The sequence below is a fragment of the Protopterus annectens genome, chromosome 1.part0, assembly GCF_019279795.1.
Source record: "Protopterus annectens isolate FY-2018-M chromosome 1.part0, PAN1.0, whole genome shotgun sequence".
NCBI classification, from domain to species: Eukaryota; Metazoa; Chordata; order Ceratodontiformes; family Protopteridae; genus Protopterus; species Protopterus annectens.
In genome coordinates this window covers 1,207,221,240-1,207,242,743 of record NC_056725.1, presented here as the reverse complement: position 1 = coordinate 1,207,242,743, position 21,504 = coordinate 1,207,221,240, and the positions used below count along the sequence as shown (strand labels likewise).

General features: G+C 41.5%; 1 protein-coding gene across 3 annotated transcripts in view; it reads left to right on the top strand.

Moving 5' to 3' along the window:
* The window catches only part of LOC122796901 (zona pellucida sperm-binding protein 3-like), a 191,862-nt gene that overhangs the window by 104,913 nt on the left and 65,445 nt on the right, over positions 1-21,504 (top strand). The window contains exon 2 of one of the 3 annotated variants that reach the window (XM_044065674.1): positions 1,541-1,587. The exons of the other annotated variants lie outside the window; for them this stretch is intronic. The gene's annotated coding sequence lies outside the window, so the exon portion shown is untranslated. The remainder of the gene's footprint in view (positions 1-1,540; positions 1,588-21,504) is intronic. 3 annotated transcript variants of the gene reach the window in all.

Below are 21,504 nucleotides of genomic sequence, written 5' to 3'. Positions count from 1 at the left end.
TTGGGGAACAGCAGCCAAGTTTGAGACCTAATCATGACCCTTCCAAACTGTGTAATCCTCCGTTATGCCATTTGGTCGTCCTTTATTGCATGGCAATGTTCCTGTCTACTTCATGTTTATAGAGCTTACAAACCGTCTCTCTTAAGGGGTTTAAAAAGTGGAGGAGGGGGGGGGGCAAAAAGGCTGAGAATGAGGGAATAGGTGGTAATGAGTTTCAAATTACCTTTGTCATTGTGTTTACAAACTCTATCTGACATTAAAAAAACAGGATAAGAGTGGATGGAATGGAAGAAAAGGGTAGCACTGGATCAACAGAAGCAAATAATTTATATTTTGTGTAGTACTTCTATGAATGAGTACTGATTATATGAGAATATAACTATATTTTGTTCACTACTTAGTTGAAACTACAAAAAAAAATTCCAAAACAAAAAAAAAAAAAAAAAACTCTTGAAATGGATAAAAACAAAATTAAAAAAACAAAGAATGGTATGATCAGTGTTGCGTGGTCTTGTCCAGTGTACAACAAAAGTAAGAAATGAACAAGTATGTATATCTGCTGCTGCGTATGTGATGGGAGCTTTTCTACGCTGAATATAGCAGTACAGTTTATTATTGATGGTCTGTTCTGCTGTAACCCTACCACTGATTAAGTATCACTGCTAAAATGGAGGTAGCATTATAGAATGGAGGTTAAGGTGCTTGCTTATGAAGCTGGGAATTCAGATTAGAATACTTTATCTCAGCAGCACACTGTAGCAGTGAGCAAATATGTAAATGTCTTTTACTCCTAGAGTTTCCACTTATTTCAGTAGAAATACCTAGATAGCAAGATGTTTGGGTGGGGGTGGGGGGGGGTCACCACTGTAGCTAAAAGGCTTGCTCAAGTTTTGGTGTAGAGCACCTAAAAATGTCCCTTTAGTTTCATAGCTTTAAAACATCACTGGCATTGCAGGTTTTGTGCTTCCTTGAAAGCTAATCCCCCTACTGCACTCGCCTCTTGAGGAACGTGTCTTCCTGCAGATGTTTAGAATGTTGGTATGGAGCCTTTTCAGTGTATCTAAGTATTTACTGTGATGGGGATGGAAGACTGGCTATTATATAGCTGTATGCTGTGGTGGTCGGTGAACAAACTGGATTGTTACTTTCAGGGAAACTACTGGGAGGTCCTAAAAAGTCTGTACACGCTGACAAACATTTGTTTAAAAAAAAAAATCTTTGCTGCAACCTACATTTGTTTTGCAAATTTGTCAGAAAAGTAGTAGGCTTAGCTCTTTCTGTTATCCATCCCCAACTTTCCATTTTAACTTTGTGCATGTTAGTTTGTGGAAAGCTAACTTTGGATGGTGTAGCAACTTTAATGTTTGCAGTTGCTGGAAATGCTACTGAAATATTGGTCTTTCTCATAAGAAATGCCCCCTCATTCTATTTCAGTGGCTGGCAAACTTTTGGTCACCAGAGTCTGTACCTAACTGCTTTCTCACTACCTCTCACTTGTGGGAATCTGGCTTTCTCGCTAACTCTTTTTTTTTACATACAGATGGTCCCCTATAAGTAGATGCCTGAAATGTACTAATGTATGATTAGGTAAGTACTGGAAGTTATCCCATGCTGGTTCCCAGATTTGGTATTGATTGGTGATCTTTAATCTTACCGATGAGTATAGCCCTACGGAGTCCAAAATCTGTTTTGTATTATTTAACTACTTGGGGTGTTATCCTGTTTCCATGTTCTAATGTGTAGATAAACTTCTGTATCAAAGCATCATGTTGCATGGATGTGAATCTGGCTTTTTTCCCAAGTGGTCACTCACCAGTGAATTGGTCTTGCCACTGACGGCCTTCACTTTTTGTTGTAGAATCCAGTTTTATTGGTAAGCCTCAATGTTTAGGTCAAAGCATCATGTTGCATGGATGTGAATCTGGCTTTTTTCCCAAGTGGTCACTCACCAGTGAATTGGTCTTGCCACTGACTGACCTTTTCACTTTTGAGAATCCAGTTTTGGTAAGCCTCAGCCATGTTTAGGTCAAAGCAGCATCATTGCATGGATGTGTGAATCTGGCTTCCCAAGTGGTCACTCCACCAATTTGGTAGGATGCTTGCCACCTTCACTTTTTGTTGTAGAATCCAGTTTTATTGGTAAGCCTCAATGTTTAGGTTCATACTAGGCTATCTGCCCTGGGGCATTTATAAGCCTAAGTTCCAGCCAGGTGCCTATGGACTTTGCATTTATAAGCCTAGCCTGATGTTTCAATTTATAAGCTTGCCTTTAAGCTCTGGCACTGTTTCAGTCCTAATGTATCTGCAGCTAGGTTTTTAACTGCAGGAGAATTGCCTTATTTTAGAGTGGTGGGTCAATCCCAGTGTTCCAGTGACACATGCAGCCAAGCTTCATTTGTGCTCCAGAGTTTGATCACTCTGACAAGTGACTTTCAAATGGAAAAGGTTTTGTTTTTAATATGTATGCTCATTAGGATTTATAATCTTAGAAGTGATGTGATGTAATTAAACTGTGAAACTGAGCCTGGAAGTCGCTGCTAAATTACTAATCAAATGTAATTTAGGCATCTCCAACTTTCATCAGAACAGAAAACCCCAGTTTAAGGTCCATTTCAAAGTCTGGCACCTTCTGTCCTGAAATGCACTGTTGAATTATGAACCCAGATGCATGGTGTGGACATAGAATCCATAACCTCTGAGCTTCTTGCCTCGGGTGAAGTAAGCTGAATAAGTGAAAGATGCTGCTAAACTATGCATTTAGAGCTACCATGATGGAACTAAGACTAGTGGTTTTACTACTTTTGGGGGGAGGGGCTTAACCTCAAGACCAACCCCCCCCCCCCTTGGCAATACTATTCCTTCCAAGGAATGATAGCCTGTTGTCCTGTTTGTTCCATTGGGATAAGTTTAAGCACCAAGGGTGATGGCATGCACTTGGAGTTACGGGATTTTAGATTGTGCACTTACCCCTTCTTGATGCAGCTGCGATTTGTGATAAGCTTGCATAATGTGGTGCACGAGTGCTTCATGTTCATGTACTATCTTATGTTTACAAAACTATGTGCAAGTGAGGTATGTCATCCCTGACAACGAACCATGCTCCTCCCCCCACCAGAGAAGTGACTTGAGCCAATGATAGCTCAAGTTATGTGCAAGTGAGGTACATCATCCCTGAGAACCAGCCATGCTCCTCCCCCCACCAGAGAAGTGACTGAGCCAATGATAGCCCAAGCTGTGCCATGCTCCTCCCACCAGAGAAATGACTGAGCCAATGATTGCTCAAGCTATGTGCAAGTGAGGTATGTCATTCCTGAGAACCAGCCATGCTCCTCCTCCCACCAGAGAAGTGACTGAGCCAATGATAGCTCAAGCTATGTGCAAGTGAGGTATGTCATCCCTGAGAACCAGCCATGCTCCTCCCCCCACCAGAGAATTGACTGAGCCAATAATAGCTCTTCAAATGCCCAAGTTGATAGTCAAGCCAGGATGCCTGGTGCCACGCTCTGGGTATTATCCCTGTGAGATGCAACTGGCTGGGCAGATGGTCCTACATTCTTTGAAATAAAGAACTTTTTTCCTGCATATATTCTATTTGAGTTTTGTCCCAAGTAAAGATGTAGTGCCATCAGTGGCTACAGAAAGTAGTGATGGAGCTTGGTTCAACCCACAGGAAGTGATGATTTTGAGCATTGGTTCAATCATTACAGACCCAGCAATAAGGACATTGGATCTAATTGGGCTGAATATGCAGAAATCAAAACGTGTCCTAATGGGCGGCAGCAGTCTGCTGCAGAGAATTAAAGGCAGATTTGTTGCATTAATTTTACAGAACATGCGCTACATTACCCTTTACTCTTGTTTCACAAGTTGCTCTTCCTTTGCATGTATCTATTATAGTAGAATTGCATAAGTTAGACTATCAACTACTGGTAACCATAATGCTCTTTTAAATATGACCATAACGATCAAATCTGTTATCTCCCAACTGGCAAATAACCGTATGTGAGCCTCAAGGTTGTAAAAACTGGTGTTGGTTGGTCGTGGGCTTAAAAACCTCACTTCAAAGTGCAAATCTGGGGAAACTGAGGCTACCACGGTTAATATGTCTGGGTAGTACTACCAAATACCACATGTAGCACTGTGCTGGCAGCCTTGATGCTTGGAATCGGCCTGTCATATTCTGGGTTAATTTAAGTGCATACACACACTTCCTGAAAGGATGATGTCACCAAGTGCTATGAGACTGGCATTCTGGACAGAAATGTCAGCAGCATGTGCACAAAGTGATGGCAAAAGGCTTGTGCTTTACCAAAAGAATGGAATAAAGCCTATCCGAAATGGTGTGCTTCCCAGATGACTGCTAACTTCTAGGTACTTTAACAATGATGGATGGATATGATGCAAGAAAGGGAATAGAGCCCTAACTATAACCAGCTGAGCTAGGTTTGTGTAGTGAAGTTTGCTAGGCATGGCAGAAGTCTTTCTAAAGGATTGGAAGGTGTAACCTGCTTTCCTAAATTGAGGCATGTCTCAGGAAGAGGGAATGCCGGGTATCTCAGGTTGAGGTGTAGCACGAGTCCTCATAGCAGAGGGGATACTTTGTCCACAGAAGTTTGTGATGTCACTGCTACAAAGTTTGCATGCACATTCCCAGCTCTTAATAGCATTCAAGCAGTTGAGGATTAAAACAGATCCCCTGATTGTTGCTTGCAGTTGTTGCTGAACCTGTTGGGGTGGTGATTATCCAGATTGGCAGGCATGGAATAAAACAAGACAATAAGCTGTCAAGTGGAAAGATGAAATCTCTACCCTACTACTCATTACAGTAGAAGTCCCACAAGGCCCTATACTTGGGCCACTGCTCTCTTCCATCTTCACAAACAGTGCTGCATCTACACATGCTACTATTGTGCAATATGCAGTTGATACCACCATTATCTTGCACTGCCCCCTCCCTCCCAACACTCCTGTATAACACCCAGAAAGCCTTCTCAGATATAGATCAGTACCTTAAAGAAAATCAGCTGATACTAAATCCCAACAAGACAAAACTAATGACTCTAATAGATCTACAAAACCTACTAGCCCATTTTCCATCCTCTCCTCTAATGGCACTAAAACTGAACCACTAAAACTGAACTGGTAAATAGCACAAAGCTACTAGGTGTCACTATAGACAGCTCCCTAATATATGATAAACACCTAGCCCTTACTATAAAAAAGGTACGTTCTGCTCTTACTAATTTACTAAGCCGGACATACTGTGATGAGAGACTTGGTGACACAGGTGGACAGTGGTCTCGCCTTCCATAACCACATTGCCACAACAGTCAGGATCCTATGTGGCACACCATCACTAAGGGCTTTTCATCCAGAAAAAAGGAGGTCATTGTCCCACTGTACTCATCCCTCATTAGACCCATTAGAGTACAACGCTCTGTTTGGTATGTACCTCACAAGACATCTGCAACAGCTGGAAAGGCTGCAGAAACACCTCACCAAAAGAATCCCAAGCCTAAAGTGGATGCCTCGCCAAAAGAATCACAAGCCTAAAAATGGATGCCCTATACTGACAGTCTTGTTTAAAAAAACTCCAGCTATACTCTGTGGCATATTGTCTACTCTGAGGCGATCTCTGCTCAACATACAAGGCCATGTCAAACCCTCAGCTGTTGGGACATGCTCCGCTTAAAGAAATCCCAATCCCTCAGAGCCACATGCTCCAGGGATCTAAACCTTATCACAAGGAACAAAACATGCTGGAGGGATAGGTTCCTGACCCAGAGACTCCCCATACTCTGGAATAGACTGCCCATACATGTCGAGCAGAGTGCCTCCTTGGCCCTCTTCAAAAGGAACCTTGATGATTGGATGGGAGATAGGAAAATCTCCCTGGGGATCACATCAGTAGCCCTGCTAGACTGGTCCAGGGAAGTAAATATTGTAGGAAGGAAAATCACCCCGGGGATCACATCAGTAGCCCTTCTAGACTGGTCCAGGGAAGTAAATATTGTAGGAAGAAATATCCAGGGAATTGTTATGGCTAGGCTTGTATAGGCCCTTGGGCCAATAGGTTCATAGGCTGGTACTAGGCTATCTATAGGTCCGGAACAGTCCTCAACCCTTCCACTAGACTAGCCATAGCAAGAACTCTCCTTCTGTCCACACTACTGTATGCCTCCCCCAGCTTTATTAATCTTGGAAAATCTGAACGGTCTAAACTAGAGATGTTAATAAAATAGCTAGTTTTGCTGCTGGAGTCCACAGTAGAACACACCATTGCACAGCCCTGAAACCTTGGCTCGAGCTACCCAACCTACCATTTTTTAACAATCTTGCAATTGCCCACATCATCATACATATGCCTGTCCAGCTCTAAAGAATCTTGTTTAGCCTTGCAACAACACCCGTACCCTCTGCTCAACCAAAAAACTACTTGTAAAAGTTTAAATCTAACTGCTCTTTTGGAGACTCCTTATTTGCCAATCAGATAGCAAAACTATGGAATAGCACTCCCCAACACATTACTTCCAATGTCAAACTTTTTAAAGAACACCTAAATAACAAATGGCTCTGTTCCTGTATCACTCCTGGTTAAATTCTTCCCCCTCAGTCTACATTCTGTACTCTAAACTCCTAACATTTTCTACCTCAAACCACCTTGCACCTCTTATTTTGCTTTTCTCTTCCTTCCAACAGATACTGTAAAAGTTGTACACATTATTTCTGCATCTATTGTATATCCATCCTGCTATGCTTCTGCTTGTATTAATACTTAATGATTTTAAAATGTGTATAACCATATTTAAGTACACATCAAATACTATAAGCGGTGCACATTTTGCATATCCTTTCATAAGAAAAGGTCAGCTTCACAAGCTTAACTTTTAGTTGTTTATCAAGCTGGTGGTTTGGCTATGTCTGTAGTCTACCAAATTTCGTATTGATTCCAGAAGGACTAGCAGTGAGTGGATGGAAAGAGTCCCAACAGGTCCATCTTGTGATGGACAATAAATGAGCAAGCTATGACTACATGGCTGGCAAAGGCCACTCTTGATGTTCCACTCACCTTTGACTGGGTTGGCCTGAACAGGCCTATGGCCCCTTAGTGGACTTACAGCTATATTTATATGTGCTGTTCTAGTCAAACTGTCTCCTGACATCAGTGGGGACTGATTAACTAGACCAGTAAGAAGATGATATGGGGGTTGTCACCCTCAGCCAAGTGACTGTTGTATTCAAACATTTTTACATCTTAAAATGGAATCCTCTGGTTTTAACCATTTTATTTACTTATTTACCATTTTATTTACTTATTTACAAAAAATATTCCACTTCAAACAATGTTTATAGGTACTTGACAGAAATATTCTGCTTACCCCACATTCTTTTCATTAGACCATTGTTTGGAAGTTTTGTTGGGTTGGGCGGTGTATGTGACGTCTAAAAGACTTGTGCAGCAACAAGGTTAGAGCTTTGTGTTTAGGTTAGAAGCTGTGGAACAGAAGTGATCTGATTTGTGCTACCAAAGTTTTGTCCAGCAGAACTGCTCAGTGATGACACCCCCCAAAAATCTACTTGGAATTGTCTTGCTTTCTTGTCATTTAAGTGCTGTCATTCTTAGTGATTCATTCTAAAGACATGCGTCTGAAGCATTTCTCCCCGGGCCTCCTCTGCTGAAAACAGGCTGTATGGAACCTAGTTGGACTTTCCTGGTCAACAAATGTTAGATAAATAAGACAACACTTTTTTATTTTATTTTTAAGAACCATTTCAGAGCTTATTCTGCTAAAGCCATCTTTAAAACAGTTTTTACCTATATAAACTGAACAGAGAAAATTGCCTGTTTTCTGGACCCATATGTAATGTTAATTTTTTAACTTTGTGTGCTTATACCAGGAGGGAGAGTAGTAAAGGGCACAATGAACATGGATGGACTCGTAACTTTGAGTTGTTAGGAGTAAAGTTTTTAAAATTGGGAAGGATTTTAAATAATGCTCTTAACTTAAAAGGTTGCTAGAGTGAGTAATTGTGGTGGTGGTCATTTTCGGAAGGACAATGTGGATAGTTATGGTACAAGCACATCTTTGTGTAGAATGCAGATAAACTGCTTACCCCCCCCAAAAAAGACAAATGCATAAATCTTTTAAATGATCTAATTTGACTTGGATATAAAGGAACTGGGTAAAAACTGAATATGAAAATGTCAATTGAAGATGTATAGTTGTAAATTTTACAGCTAAAATCCACAGGAGGAACTACTTCCATGTGTTGTCCATGCAGTTATTAAAATGTCTGCTCACTTGGACAGAAGCCCCTAGATGGCTTGCTTTCCTCCTAGGGAAAGGAAGCACCTTATCCATCTACAGATACCCATTATCTTGATACCTGAATGGAGTTTAAAGGGCATCTTCTACCTATTAAAGATGGGTGCCAGTTTGGTCACTTCTTTCTAGTGGTGTAGTCTTTAGTGGAAATTCTGAAAGTCTGTTCACTATTATTGAACACAGATAGAATCTGAAATCTGGGAAGCTACATTATATTGATTTGAATGTTAATGTATACAGGAAGACATTAATATACAGATAGCCCAGTTAGGTTGCTGAACTTGGAGGACCCCTCCAAAAAAAAAAGCCATGAAGCCTTAGACACTTCAGATACCAAGTTTTGTGCTCCAGACTGTCTCACAAAGTGAGAAATTAAAATGACTTGGAAGCAGTGTCCAAATTGCATCCAGTACCTTTAGATCAACAATTTACACATTAACTGGATTAATCCCACTAGGTCAGCAGCCTTTTGAGGAGAGACCTGAAGTGGTATTCATGCTGACTAGGGGTAATTTGGTCAGGTACTGGGGAAGTTCACTTGGAATAAGTTATGTGGATCTTTTACATCTACCTGAGCCATCACCACTTTAGATTGATGGCCCTTAACACATGTGAAGGTCAGCACAACTGGAAATGCAGAATACCTTTAATGCTGCCCTTCAATGTCCATTGCAAAAAAAATTCCAGATACCTTTTTTTGGGAATAAAACCCTCAGTCTTCTATTGCTACCTGTTGAAGCATGAAGTTAACTGATGCTGCACTGTGCAGGCATTTATCCACCAGGCAATATATGGTCAGTTGTAAATGGGGATGACTGTGCTTACTGTAACCTGCCCTAAAGTCATTCTAAGGTTTAGCAGTTGTTGGAAAGAAGTTGGTGACTGTCCACAATATGTGGGCAATGATGCCAATTATCTTGTCTGATAACACTTTATAGAAGTTGAGGGAGAGGCTGAAAATGAGTTTGGTTCAAACTTGTCTGGCCGGTTTGTTAGGATTTCAGGCATACAGTGACCAACACGGTACCTTGTGCTGCATTCAGTAATCAGTGGCAGCTTTTAAAATGGAAGGTACATTTTAGTAAAATGCAAGAGTATAGTATAATTGGGTATGGGAGCTCTGTACCCATCTTTTGGAGGGAGGAGCTCAGATGTTAACATACAGCCATGTAGTACAGTGATAAAGCTTTCACTTAAGGCTGTGAGAAGTTAAAAAATAGTTGCTGAAAAGAGTGGTTGAATAATGTAAGATCACCTCATTTTTGAAAAGGTGAATTGCTGGTGGGGTGTTAATTTTAGCAAATATCTTAATGTAAAATTACTACTTTGTATCTGTTTCTCCGAGAATAGCACTAAAGGGAAGAATTTAGACTTCAATGCTGTGCTCCAGAATCCATTACTTTACCAATGGGGTGACCATTTTGCATCTGTTTTAATCATGTCAAAGCTCAACATGTTTCAGAAGGGCCTTAATGCAGGTGTCTTAAGACATGGGTCTAGCCAATGTGGTAAATGCACAAGGGTTAAGGGTGTGAGGAAGATGCAAAAGGGTAGGAACTCGGCTAGGCAAGAATGCCAGGTTGCCAGTTAAGACAAAATGCCAGGTCTTAAGACATTCATACACAAGTAATTAGGTTTGTGGTCTAGAAGACATTTTAAGGAGCCTAATCCAGTTTCCTAGCTGTCCCAGTGCACCATCTGGTTGTGACCTAAGGTCAAACATTCAGCAAATGGAGGCTGAGGACCCTGGACCACAGGAAACATCTGAACTGCTCGTAACATTAACCTTGACTACCAGAGGTGGAAAGGAAAATGGGAATAGGGACACTGCAAGGATGCTAGCAGAAGGGCGGCAAAAAGGCGAAGAGCAAAAGGTGAAAGCTGAATGGGAGCTGGTCTTTTCTTTCTTTTGATCCTATCACCACAAGCTCTACATGGATAAATATACTCTCTGTATATGTATGTATATACATATACGCACACCCTGTTCTCATCACTGCCAAGCAATCCCTTAACTAAAATGGCTAGAATTCACTCTAGCTTGAATATACCCAGCTGATCTTGGCCCATAAACTAATCCGTAAACCTAATGAATGCCCAGCCCTCAACTCGATCCTACAAACTTATACCCCTACAAGAACTGATCCTCCTGTAAACTCTTGCTTTCTGTAACGAAACCCAACAAATGAGCAGACCAATGTCTGTTCTCCCACTCTATTGCCAAACTATGGAATAACCTGACATCTGAAATAACCCAAATTGACCACCCAAAAAGCTTTAAAATGGCTCTTAAACTCCTTTCTAAATCCATCCTGCACCTGCCTCAGAAGCAAACCACCTTAAACAGGACAACAAAATACTTTTAACTTATCTGCCCTAGGGCATTTATAAGTCTAGCCAGAATGTGTTTGGCTTTCGCCACCCATTTTAAATTAATTTTGCTATACCCTTTTTTGAGGTTAGTATACTGTGCCTCTGTCTAACAGTGACACAGATGTGATGCCCGGCGTAAACCTACGATCTCCCATCCACTCATCAAGATTCCTCTTGAAGAGAGTCAATGAGGGACTCTGCCTAACCTGGACTGGGATTTTATTCCAGAGTGAAGGGAACCTCTGGGTTATGAATCTGTCCCTCCAGCATGTCTTATTTCAGTGCTGAGGTTCAAGTCTCTCGAGCGTGTAGCTCGATATTTGGATTTTCTGAGGTGCAGCATGTCCATTAATTCTGGGTTGGACATGGCTTTATACATCAGGCACAGATCACCTCTAAACAGACGGTATGCCACTGCGTAGAGCTGGAGTTTCTTTAACCAGGCAGCATATGCCATCTGTTTGAGCCCTTTGATCCACTTGGTGAGGTACTTTTGGGGTCTTTCCAGTTGTTGCAGGTGTCTGGTAAGGTACATCCCAAAAGGGGCATTGTACTCAATTATGGGCCTGATGAGGGATGAGTAAAGAGGCACAATGACCTCCCCTGATCTAGATGTGAATCCCTTCATGATTAGGTGAGCAATATAAAATGTTTTTTAACCACTTTGGCCACATGGTTGTCAAATGAGAGATTATCAACTTGGGTCCCCAGGTCCCTAATTACTTCTGTACTTGATGGATTACCACCTATGTGGTAATTTGTGGGCACTGGATTACCACCTATGTGGTAATTTGTGGGCTCTTTGTTTTTGCCAAAGGGGATGACTATACACTTTTTGGCGTTTAGCTTGAGGCCATGGCTCTGGCACCAGTTGTCTGTTTCTATGAGGCCCTTTTGGAGGATGCTTGTGTCAGCTAGAGAGTCTATATGGAGCCCAGTTTGCAGTCATCTGCGAATTTGGTCAGCCACAGTCCTTCCGTGTTGGCCTGTACCTCCAACAAATATATACTGAACGAGAGGTCCCAGGACTGAGCGTTGTGGGATGCCACTTGTAACTGGTTTGGAGTCTGACATGGCTCCAGCAATTCTAACCATGTGGGTTCTGTCCTTGAGCCTGTTTGCAACCCATCTAGTGAGATTTATATTTAAGCTGGTGAGCTTATCTATAATGCCAGAGTGGGGTATTGTATCGAAGGCTTTTGCGAGGTCCAGGTAGGCTGTGTGGACCACCTTCCCCTCGTCAATGGCCTTGGTGACGGTTTCAAAGAAATCAACCAGGTTTAAGAGGCAGGATCTGCCCTTAGCAAAGCCGAACTGGGTAGGATCCAGTGTCTGTAGGTCCCCAATATCTTTGAGGTCCATGATGATCATTTCCATAGCTTTGCAGACCAAGCTAGTCAGGCTTATGGGGCGATAGTTTCCAGAATCTGTTGAGGCACCACCTTTGTGGAGAGACCACAGTTGCTGTACGCCACTCTTTGGGTACATATCCTGTAGTAAGGCTGAGATTGAACAGTAGTTTTATGTTTGGGTTTAGCTCTTAGAGTTCATGTAGGACGCAGCCTGGGACACTCTGGTCCCATTGATGCTGTGTTTTTTGCTTTGGAGAGGGCGGCTCTTACCTGAGCATTCGAGATGTCGGGGGGGGCAGCACTCTGCTGGGATAGATATTTGCCCTTTTGGTGGGGGGGTTGCGCTGAACCTGTCAGCTAGGATGTTGGCAATGTCTGTGGGTTCGGTGTATTTTTTGTCATTTTGGTCCAAGTCTGAGCATATCTGGGAATTACCACCCAGGTTCCTAACATAACTAAAGAAAGCCTTGTGATTATCCTTGGGTGTCCTGTGCAATTTTTCTCTCGAAGCTGGCCTTAGACTATTTTATGAGTGCCCGTAGTTTTTTGCTAGTACTGATCAGAGATGCCTTCCCTTTTTGGAATTTTGCAAAGCCAATGCTGTTCTACTGTAAAAGGCAAAATCATGTAAATTGAATTCTTAAAATCTTTCTGCATCTGGTGTCAAATACTGTAAAATCCTATAAATTGTATTTCTCACATATGTTTTCTTTGCATCTTAAACCTGTAATTGTAAATTTGTTTTCTTTTGTAATGCTTTTGTGGAGGTTTTTCTCCCCAGGCTCGACTGTATATTAAAAAAAAAAAAAAAAAAGGCAAAATACTGTATTTTTGAAATCTTTTTCTGTATCTTTTTGTGTTTAAAAATTGTAAAATTCCTGTAACTTTGTATTTTCTGACATGTTTCTCCTGCATCTTAAACCTGTATACTTTTTATAGATTTCTTTTTTAATTGATTTGTGGAGCTTTTCTCCCTGAGCCTCCACTGAAAATGGGTCCCTGACCCAGGGGACTTTCTTGGTCAACAAATGTTAATAAAGACTTTTAGGTACATAGAAAAGAGGGATGCACAAAACCTGCAAGGCTAACAATGATGGGAGGGAGATCACAAGACTGGGGAAAATCAGAGATGACTACTGCTTCAGGCTTAAAGGAAAGCAGGAGGATGACGTGCTGAAACGGTGACAGGGTGGAATCGGAAGTGGACCAAACTAGGATAGTGATGAGGTAGACCTGGAAGTGTCTGCTTGTGGGAATGACAAAGTACAGATTACATGTGTTACCTCCAATATCCTAAGAAATCTGGCCAGTATGTTTGGAAAGCTGTTAGTAATATTAAGTCACTGCTTAATTCAGAAATGCTGAAGGACTAGACTGCAAGTGCATTATCCCTGCACAACAACAGCAGAAATGAAATTCTAACTGAAAGCAGAGTAGTGGCATAGAAGATCATGAATGGAAGGCTGGTAGTCTACACAAGAGCAATAAACAGGACATTAACTTGAAATGTTAACCAAATGGAGCTGTCATTTAAAATCTGACCCAGCTTTATTACTGGGTTACAGGAGAATTTGGGAAAGTGCTATGGACTTCTGCAAGTCCTTTGACACTGGTCTTGCAGGAGGCTGATTAAAACTGGAGGGTTGGGGCAATACCAAGACTAAAGATCTGGATTATCTAGACTGAATGGCATGTGTTCTGAAAAGGTTTATTTCAGGAATTAGTAGATTATGCATATGTCTTGGGTCCTATACTCCTGTCTTGGCATCTGCTGCTGACACATATGGTTTCTGCAATAGAAGACTGGAGGACTATGCAGACAAATCTGGAAAGGTTAAATGAGTAGAAAGATGGCAATTGAAGGTTCAGTGAAAACTAATGCAAGTACGACACTCTAACCCCAACTACACTATTGTAAAAGTGTCAGCTGGTGAGTGCTGCTGAGGGCAACAGAACAGGAAAACGTATGGGGTGTTCCCTCCTATACTGACTGCCCCACCAGAAGCAGAGAGGGGAAAGTGGCAGGATTAAATGGGATGTTGTAGCATAGCCTTAGGAGGGATGGAATCTTAATTTTGAGTTCCCTGGTCTTAACTACACCTTGTATACCTTGTGCAGGTCTGGAGGCTATAATAGAAAATGAATATGGCACTACTTGTCCTGGAAGAAATCTGAGAAGTCGACTAAGATCCATGGGTTTGGAGGTGATCAGGGAAATTTGAAGGGGTCACCTGGAACAAAGACTGGAGGGAAGGAAGGGGCACAGTTAATTCCAAGGATCAGCTACTCCCTGTATCTTAAAGTACTTTTCATAAATTCTACCTACTTGTGGAATGGGTGTTGAAGAGAAACTTCAGAAGGATTCAAGAAGACAGCTTGTGAGATGAGAGGGAACCGGATGAGAGGCAGATTGCATATGTTTGACAGCTCATGTGCTGAATGATGCTTTAGCTGCATAGTAGGGCAAGGACTTCTATTTTCTTACGGGATCAGATACAGTTTATGGGTCCATGATCAGCAATGGAGTTTGTCTGTGTCACTTTAACCACGAGCCTGTGGTAATCCAGACTGTTGCTTGAAGCTGTATCTATTGACACTTTTTTTTTTTTTTTTTCAGATTAGTTGCCCCTGTCCATGGCATAAAGGATTTGCAGGAGAAGAGGCCTCTTTTACAAAGTGAGGTTAAGCTGGTGTTACCTTTGAATAGTTTCTTACAATTCTGGAGAACTGGGGGTACTGGTTAAATATGTGGAAAGGAGGCAACATTAGGGAAGCAGTAGCTTATGGCACAGACATTTGGCATTTACAAGATCTACTTAAATATCTTTAACATGAGCAAAAAGTGGTCATATCCTACACTCAAATTCAGTCATATCTCTATAGTAAGATCATATGCATGTGACTTGTCTCTAGCATACAACTATTATCTAATTTACTGTCTTGCACGGTTTGTGTAATTTGCTATATTCTACATTACTGAACAAAACATTAAAAACTTGTTTGGTACACAAACTCAAAGCATTTTTTTTGTAATGAGCTTGTATGCCCTCCACAGAAGAGGCTGTGCCCTGTCAAACTTGCCAAGTAAACAAAGGAAGTGGCATTTTGTAAATGAGCCTCCAGTTGTAAAAGGTAAAATGTTAAGATCCTCAACTCTTACTCGCAGATCTATACTTGCACACCAAATTGCCCCCAAAAACATTGCCACTCAACCTTTGTTCACAAATGCTTGTGCCATAAAGCCCTACTATGCATAGTTTTCTCATAGGTTCATGGATATTTTCTAGGCTAATGTCCACAAGGGCTTTTTTAAGCCTAGCCATGTATCCCAAATCTAATATGTTCTTGTACCCTTTAAATGTAAGCGGGGGCTTGGGAGGTGAGCCATTACAGGCTGCCAATGTCCACAGGAGAAGAGCCAAACCAGGGATGAATTTCCTGTTCCACATCAATTGTCAAAGTTAAACTTGAATTGGGTTAGGAAGGAGCTCTGCTTGACATGGCTGGGGAGCCTCTTCCAGAGAATGGGTAGTCTCTGGGATACATACCTGTCTTTCCAGCAGGTTCTGTATCACATGCAAGGTTCAATTCTTGGGACTGGTTATTCTGGTGCTGTTGTGTGGATATGCAGACAGCCCATCAGAGTGGGATTTGACAATGTCTTGTATGCCAGGCAAAGATCTCCCCAACAATCTGGAGAAGCATACCTCTCAAATGTACAGTCGTTCACACTGTCCAGATTTTTGCCTTCTATTTTTGGTCTTGCTAATTTGCCATGAGAAAGTCATTGAAGGTTCAAGTCAGAAAACGGACATTTGAGTTTTGACTTCATACCCTTCAGACAATTCACCCTAATGCAAAATGTCTCAAGTCTGTAACGGCAATATTTAGTGCCCCTATTTTTGAGCCTTTGTCCAGATTTCTTGTTCTTAAGAGGTTGAAAGGTATATGTAGGAGACTGAATACAGGGATAGGGCCTTGAGGCAGTCTTAAGACATATTACTTGCGCCCTGTATTCTTTTAGTGAGGAGCCTCCTGTGGGTGTTCAATTGTTGGATTTGCCTGGTTAGGTACATACCAAAGCAGGCATTATGCTCATTGATGGGTCTGGTGAATGCTGAATACAGTAGAACAATGACTTGGATGCTATACCTTTTGTTATAGGTTGACAAGCCAAACTAATGCCATGCAGTCAAACAGTGATGCTAGCAGAAGGCAAGCTGTTTAGCTATATAAATTGCTCATGGTGGTAGCTTGTTGCCAATAGCACCATTAATTTAAATGAAATTACCATTGAACCATACAAGTGATTTGCACTGGGGGGGGGGGTCTAAATTGTGGAACCATCCCTTTGGAAGTAGAAAACTGACTTTAAAATGCTGAATAGCTGCAGCACATAAACAGTTAATGCATAGTTTGTCCTTGTCTTTGCAGTAACTTCTCAATTTCCTGGACTAGTCCTCTGCTCTTGATGACAAACTGCTTCCCTTCCCGTTCTGTAATTAGTCTGGACACTCAGACTTCAGGGGCAGTAGACAGGAGCGTAACCTTTCCACAAAACATTTGTATGCTTGCTTGCTGGTGTGACCTCCAGGATAGTGGTGGGGACACTCCCACATTGCTGGATTGTATATTAGAGTTTTGTGCTCTCATTTAAAATCTGCCAGACATTTGATCAGCCTATTCCTCCCTGTAAAGAAGCACAATTATGGCTCTCCATTGTTCCTCTTGCTGTCTGCATCTTTAAGCTACTCTGTACCCAAAAATGAATGCACTCTTGGCAGCTGCTTTGACTCTGGTATCTGTCCATTATCATAGCTTATGCAAAATGAAGCACTTTCCCTGACTTGACACTTTGATCAGGCTTTTACCTGGGTATGGGCTTGTGTTTAACTGGTGGCAGCTTTAAGAATTTTTTTGCTCTGGGTGGCACACTAGCAGCTGCTAGATCTGGTTGCTACTGCTGGGAAGAATGCTGTTTGATAAGGTGCAACAGTTAGAATTATTTGAGATAATAACACTAGCTTTGCTAGAGTATGGCTATACTCATCTGACCATCTTATTTCAAAGTGGACAGGTTCTTCCTGGTAAACCTCTGCTAATGCTGCTAGATTGGTAGATGCATTCAAAGCCCCAGGTACACTGAACTGCTCTCAAGAAATAAAATTGTCCATGCCTCAACGGATGTCCCCAAAAAATATTATATAGGTTAAATGGGCTTCAGTGGTGTTTTTGAATAATCTCCCAACCACCCTCATGTCAAGTTAGTCTATTCACATGTTACTTATTGTCTGTACCATAAAAGCAATGAGCTGCTTATAACTTAATGCCACATTTCCAAAGCATGCAGCTTGGTTCTTTGTGGCACTACACTACTATAAGTGGACACAGTAGTGATCACTGCTTCAACAATGAGGCAAAAAGAAGTGTGAAACAGTTCAGTATTCTCCCAGTTAAACTGTCTCATCTTTGGAGAGAGTTCTAGACTTTGATTTGTTTGGCATTCTCTTAGAAGGGACTAATGTATTTCCATTGCAATCAATCTTTTTGCATTGTCCTAATACTGTTAAAAACATGGTACTTTGCTTTTGAAAAATACCTTGTCTAAAAGAATTTCTCATCCCTGAAACTCTGTCCATTTTTCTTCTATGTGATGGGGCACTTGTTTACCCATTCTAGCTTTACTAGTGGGGAAAATATTCTGCAGCACCTTTTGACAAGTGGATATTTGTAATGGACCATAAGTCTGCTGTTGTAGTGTACTTAAATTCTCATCTGGCTCTGCTTACTAATAAGTGAGGGTAAAATTCTGCCTTTAAAGCTTAGTTACTTGGGAAATGTTCAGGAAGTCATCAAAAGAAAGGAGTGCAGGGATGTGGGAAATGGAAAAAGATTGACCAGAGTTAAAAAGGAATACTGGCTGGCTAACATGCTAAGAATGGTTGCAATAGCAGAGCACAGTAATGGAGGCACTCTACCAGCTACTGGAAAGTGACTCGGCTGGCACAAAAACTTAGGTTGCAAAAACAGAATCATCGGATAGCCTTCATAATGGATGCTAGCAGCAACCTGCTTGCCAATCCACATATCAAAGGCAGATGGAAGGGAATACTTCCTGCAGCTTCTGAATGAAGACTCACACGGAGATGCCAGGCAAGCCTATGATGAGAGCCCACCCTAGAAATAACACACCAATAGTCTGGGAGAGCAGTTGGCTCAGATAAGATGTAGAAGTGGCTCCTAAAGGTACTCTTAGTATGAAGAAAAGGCATATCCTAGATGCCTGGAGAATAAGCATTCTAGTACCAGTATACAAGAACAAATGGGATATTCAGAACCTTAGGCAGTACAGAGGTAACAAACTCCTCACACAGAAGGTCAATATCTCCAGAAAGTTCAAAGATGGGAGATGAACACATTGTTTTCAGTGAGACATAGCTGAAGTTAGAGGTGAGCAAAGTTCAACTGGGCATTCCTACACTTTTTGGGAAAGCATATGCCAAGAAGAAAGCTAACCTGGACAGTCCAGTGATGGTTCAAAGTCACAAGCACTAGTAGAATTGGTGCAGGCTATGTACAAGTATCCAATGACACAAGTATGAGCCATGTTTGGACTCTGGTTCCTATTGGTAGTGGGTGGGCATCAGGGTTCAGCTCTGAGACCACTACTGTTCGTACTGGTGATGGACTAAATTAGCAAACCGGTTGGAGGGGACAGATCAAAGCTGCTGTATGCAGATATGGTTTTGATGGCATACTCTGAACAAGAACGGCATACTCTAAACAAGAACTTCAGCAAATAAGACTAAAATAGAATGCAAAAATGAAGGCAGATGGACGAGTGCAGTTAAGACTGCTATGACGGTGAATGAGGGTGAGCAGAAGCTGAAAATTGAGAGAATGTTTGATTAGGTGAATGGCTTCAAATGTCTGGGAGGGGTTGCTGAGAAGGGAAGTCTTGAGGTTAAAGATAGAATCAGAGGGGCTGCAGCAAACTGGCACTAATTGGGGGTAGTGTGACAGAAGAATGTACACCTTCCTTTTCTGCTTTTGGCAAAGTGGTGCAACCAGTACTATAAGGTACAGAAACCTAAGCAATGAAGGCAGAGAACTGAAGCTGGAGGTGAAGTACATGAGACCATAGCCGGATCAAGAACTGTGTAACCTAGGAAGTTGCCTAGGGCCATTGGCTGGAGTGGGGATGCTGGTCAGGAAATGCCACAACATTTTATTTCAATTACAACATCCTTTAAGGATGCATTCTGAGCATATTTGGTCTGACACATTTGTGCACGATGCATGCACACTTAACTTTCCCCTCCCTGCTGCTTTTTGTGTGGAATTTAAATTTGGAGAACCAAAACCTCTGAGGAGAGTGAGCCCATTCCTTCTGTAAATGTATACAGACAGAATGTGTGAAATGCCCTAGATAGTCTGACTGGTTAGTTAACTTGCTGGGGCTCAAACCCTGTACCTTGGTTACAAAGGACACAATTAACATGGGTGCACGTTCAAGGAATGAGTTTCCTTGTGTTTTCAAGGAAGTGAGTTTTGGTGCATTTTCAAGGAAATGAGCTTCAAGAGAAGTTTGAGATTTACTGTTACTAATGTTGTCCATGTTCAATGTGCAACTGTTTTGTTTAGCAAGTAGCCATCTGGGTTTGTGCTATAGTATTTGAAAGCAGTGTTAAAAAGCACAACAGGTAGCATACTTGCCTTTGTTGCCGAAGGCTGTGGGTTCTACTCCCACACCATATAGAGGGATTTCTGATACTGTGGTGGGGTCCACTTCACAAACCCTGAAAATCCTACTTATCTGACTATCTGACTTTCATATAACGGGACAAAGGTGAAAATCCATAATCCTGGAACACTGGCATTTCACTTCAGATAAGTAACTGCTTGGCCACTGGGCAAAGCCCCCCACATGGGTGGGTTTAACTTGCTTCATTTTTCATTTGGCCAAGTGGTTACTTGCCTAAAGTTAAAGATGGTGTTCTGGTCGATCTTTTTGGGTGTCTGCTTTGTCATCTCTGTTATATGAAAGTCTGGCAAGTGGGATTTTGGGTTTGTGAAGCAAACTCCCTGTGGTGGTCTTTCAGGGAATGGAGGTGTTGCGATCCTGTATGTCCTCCTTTGGATGAGATACCTAGTAACTATGAAACTGTCAATTTGTAAACTGAATATTCCCTAGTGCAATATTACCATATTACCAATTTTTTTAATATAACATAAGCAATTTATTCTTCAAGGGTAGCAGACACTGAAATATAAAGTTGTCTGCTAGCAGCAACCTCTTGGTTACAGATGTCTAATGTGGAATTATTTAGGTGACTGACATTTTTGCAGTGAGTGTGCATATTTACTGATGGTGGGTTGTAATAAGAGTGGCCTTTTATGGTTGCGGTTTTCTGAAATTAGGTAATTTACTGGTTCATACGTTTTTTTCTTTGCTTACTAGAAAAAATGTTCAAAACTACAAGTTTAAAACACTAACAAGCAGTGCTGTTTTATATGTGGAATATAATTTGATACAATCAAGAAGGTGACTCAAAAGAACACATGGTCATAAAAATGTGTGCAAGGGGCCTATGCTTTGATAATGACCCAAAGGTAAACTTAATCCTCCACTGGCCAGATGCATTGTCTTTGCATGTGGGTTCCTATGGCACAGAAGTTTACTTTTCATGCAAAGTCTGTTTTCATTGAGACTGTAATTTGTTTAGCAAATGGCAGAGTGTTTGTGCTATAAATTTTGAAATAAGTTTTAAATTAAAGTATCTGTAATCATTGTAGAAGTAAAAAAAAATCCAGGCTGACAGCTTTGAATTTATGGTACTTGGGGAGAAATAGCCAAGTAATGGGACACTGGCGGGGGGGAGGGCGGTTAGGGCACTGATCAGCTACCCTGCCTATGGCCAGATTTGACAATCCTCTGTCTGCCCTAGACAGGATGCACACTGGACAGATGAAATAAGGACAATTTGTGCAGAAGTCCAAATAGCACCAATTGCACATAAGGTCATGGAAAATAGATTGCAGTGTTTCAAGCACATATGCAGGAAAGCAGAAAAATGTAGGGAATATCTGGGACAAATGGGAAAGAATTCAAGAGGAAATGGCAACGATGGATAGAATGTCTGAGAGCAGACCTGTGAGAGTTGGACATTCCTATCAAAGGTAGGACAGTGATATTAAACTGAGACTGCAACAGTTGCTGTGACTGACCCCATGGAGAAAATGGGGGATGATTCTGGAAAGAAATGGAATGACGTCAGTGTGGCTGTTGCAATAACTTTGTTTAGCACTCCCTGTAAGTTTTTTTTATGGGTAGGAAAGGAATACTAGGCTCTAGTTAAGCATGTTCTTTAAATCGCTATTTTGAGAAATCCCTTGTTAAACCCCTTCTAGTCTCAAGCATATGAAAGGTTGATTTGATTTTCTGACAGTTT